Genomic DNA, 3,856 nt, shown 5'->3' with positions numbered 1-3,856 from the left:
TACTGCAAGAATGCGAACAAGAGTGCATCCATCAGCTGCTCCCCAGAAACTGCCTGGCTGCGGCTGCCCTCACTGAAATCTCATTCCCAGTCACAATTATGCCTTTCTGATTAAAATCATTAGTCCCTGGGTCTGGAAAGGGCACGAATTCTGGTGTCTGTGTTTGGTGGTTCTGTTTGAGGGGGCTTTTCTGGTGGGGTGGATCTCTGGGCTTTGCAGCCTGCTCCAAAGCCAACAACAGCTCTAAATCGTTGTCTGCCATGCCCCAGGTGTGAGCTGTGAGCTACCAGGGAGCACCACAACTGTGTAATTGTGTTTTATAGCCTACAGGCTCTGTTTTGAGAATGCCTCCAGGATTGGGTTTCATAGGCAGGACAGGCAGAGGAACACTTCCTTTCCAAACCCCACGGAAGCTCAGCACCAGTTGCTTGCTGGAACACCGCTGTGACACAGGGAGAAGCGTGTTGTCCTGCTGATAGCCACTGAGCCACACTTCCTGCCTGTCTTCATCCCACAACAGTGAAGAAGAGCAGGTCAGGGGTGTTTGCTCTGCTCTGAAAAGGCTGGCACATGCCTTGTATTTAAGGGGCCCCGGTTTAAGCAGTGAGGTGCTTGGTGTTTTTATAAGTGGGACAATAGCATACGAATGCTGGGAGGCAGGAGGAGGGCTCTGAAGGAAGGCATGTGCCTCGGGGTGAGGTAGAAGCTGTCTTGTACGTTTTGGAAAGTTAAATTAGAGCCTGGGGGTGCTAATCACTTGGTGGATTCAGCACTTTTAGAATGAGAGTTTTAGAGAGATCTACTACTGCTGGTGCAGAAGCTGCAGGGTCTTTAATCACACTGAGAAATGCCGCTGCTTTTTTGTGACAGGCAGCTCTTTTCCTAGGAGGTAACAGCATGCCCCAACATGGGTAAACCCAAGTGCTCCAAATATATTCTCCTTATTATTCTGCACAAGCAAATCCTTGAATACAAAAAGTGACCCATGCTGCTCTGAAGGCCAGCATCAGGTGCCTTCCTGCATAACCTGGGCCTGCGAATCCTCCTTCATTTTCAGTTGCAGCTCAAAAGTTAAGTTGCTTTTGAGCAACTAAAAACCCTAAAATCAATCTACTCTCCCAAAAGCCTCAACAACCCATACAGCATTCGGAGCATCCATCAGGATGGGGACAGCCCTGTCCATCCCGCACTGCCTCACTCACCTTTCGAGGAACACGTGACTTTGCTGACAGTACTGGAACAAGAGCCAAAAGGATGAATGTACCTCATTCCTCTGTTGCCATTTTAAGCCCGGATAACCATTTCATTAGTTGTTCACCCTCCGGGGCTGTAAATTCTTGTATAATTAGATAATGAGCAATTATCATCGCAGCGTTTTGTTCTCACGTGGTACTAGATGTGGATTCCAGCACTGCCCGTGGTTCAAAGGCTCGTGTTCCAGGTTATTACCCAGTAATGCTACGGGAAGCACTAGCACCCCCTAGACAAGACTTGCTTAGAGGGGACAAAGGACCAGTATTACAGGTGCCAATACAAATCCCACCTGCTCTTAACTTGCCCATGGTAGTTTGAAGTAGTGTGGATACTCACTACAATGGGAAAACCCTAAAATATTCCAAGGAGATTATGTGGTTGAGTGCTTCCCGAAATACTGCCTTTCATGTCCTTAATGCCACCCTTGCCTTGCCTGCTTTGGCAGGGAAAGCCAACATCAGGGCTACACGGAGTGGTTTAGAATAGAAAGTTACTGGACGATATAAAGGTTCAGAGTTGGAGTAGCCCCCAGCAGGGCTGCTGTGCTAAGAAAAGCGCCTGATGCAAGTCAGGACTTACAGGATGTGCTTGTGTTGAGGTCAGCAACTGGCAATTAATTAATTCGTTAAAATACCTGGAGAGGTTTAAAATGGGCACATGGTGAGAACATGCGTGCAAGAGGAGGATCTTGAAACCACTTCAGCTTTAGGGCAAACAAAAAACAGATGGGAGATGGGCGCGGTGATGAAAAGGTGTAGGCATGGGGCCCATATCTGTCATTATTCCTGCAGCTACAATTTAATTACCATTCCCAGGCTTTGGGGAACAGAGATTTAGAGGAAAAAAAAAGAGGTATGGGAAGGAACATAAGTTCTGCGGTTGGAAGATGCCCCTTAGCATCATCCCAAGCCTCTGCTAAGACTTTTAATATGCTTTACTCATCACCCAGAATAGAAACTGTTTCCCTGATCTTCAACGTTAAGGAATTGCTTTCAAAGGAGGGGGGATGTGGAAATTTAATAAAATAAAAATTGAGAAGCAAATCTCCCCTCCCTGAACTTCTGCTCCTTTCAGCAGCACCAGAGCAGAACTCAGCACGAGGCAGGAGAGAAGCCCTTCTCCAGCTGTGAGGGCAATAAGCAGATGTGCACTGCAGTCTTGCTCTGTGCAGTTGTTAGTTGGGACAATGCCCTGCAACAGCAGGTTACAGAAAGGTAAGCTGTGTACCTGGAGGATGTTACTTAAAGCTGATCTTAACGCTGTAAGGCAGTGAAGGTAAGAGGCAAAATTAGCAGCCTGCTCTGAATGGAGCATTTTTTTTCTTGAGGCCTATAAAAGTGGCAGTGACTGGTACCACCAGGACAACAAACCAACCCATTAGAGAAGAACAAGTATCACATGGCAGGGCTCAAATAAAGCAAAATTTTAGTTTAGATTTTAATACTTGCTGAAAAGGTCCAAACTATTCTTTTCCTAACACCGTTCTCCTTGCTAGAACACAGGAAGAGATCTATTTGGATTAAAAAAACAACCCCAACCAACCCAACAACAAAACCCCCAGAACTTGATTTTTTACAGTATTCAAACAGCTAATGAAGCTTGTTTGTGGAAAACAGATGAAGTGCTCACAGGGAAGAATTCACTATTGAAAAAGTTGACTAGCAAACATCGACTGAGCTGGTTTTAGTCCTTTCCACACAAAAGCAAATCAAAGAGGGAGGAGTGAGGAACATGAACTATTACTGAGCAGAGGTAAAGCCCAATTTATTTACCTGTTTTCCCCAAGAATGCACAATGATGGAATAAAGATTTTAGGTTTGGGCTTATATTGTTTTGCTGTCTACCTGTACCCTAAGATGACACATGCTTGACCTAGCCACTGAGACATGCACCCAGAGCCAAACTGCACATACTGATTCACTCCAAGAAAACCAAAACCATTTTCCTACTGGGGCCACGATGCCTGGGGAACACACATACAGAACAGCACATACAGTGAACTGGGGTGAAGACGCTGGGTGAGCTTGTTTCAAAAGCCAGATAAATGCGTCGTGATGAGTGGGCCAGCCACCAATCCCCACAGCAAGTTGAGAATTACATTTCAGGTGCAAGAGCTGCTTCAAACCACTGCATCTTTCTAAATGCTACACATGAACCCCTCATGTAGTTCTTCTATCAGTTAAACTGAAGGAAGCAGGTGAAGCAGCACATGAGGTCACACCACCAAGGAGATTTTTCCTAAATGGAAGATCATTATGTGGCTTCTGAGCTTATCCAGGGATGCTGAAGTCAATGCAAGTTGAGGGCTCTTCCCATTTTGCAGTACTGAGCATAGAGCTTGAACTAGAAAAGATTCTTGTCCAAGGATAAGGATTTTATTTTCTTTTTAAAGAAACCAGGATGGAGGGAGTGGAATCTTGGCAAGAGAATGGAGTAGGGGTGCTTTTCTCACTCTACAACAGCAATCAATAGGGAATGTGTTATTTTGTCATGTCAGATTTCCTCAGCATAAGCAGCCGATGATAGTTTTGTGATGGAAGTTAAGTTAGAGAAAAACTGACAGAACTGTGATTTCCCAAAGGAAACAAAAGCAAACATAATC

Source organism: Strigops habroptila, chromosome 6 (assembly GCF_004027225.2).
Source record: "Strigops habroptila isolate Jane chromosome 6, bStrHab1.2.pri, whole genome shotgun sequence".
NCBI classification, from domain to species: Eukaryota; Metazoa; Chordata; class Aves; order Psittaciformes; family Psittacidae; genus Strigops; species Strigops habroptila.
This window is presented reverse-complemented; position numbering follows the sequence as displayed.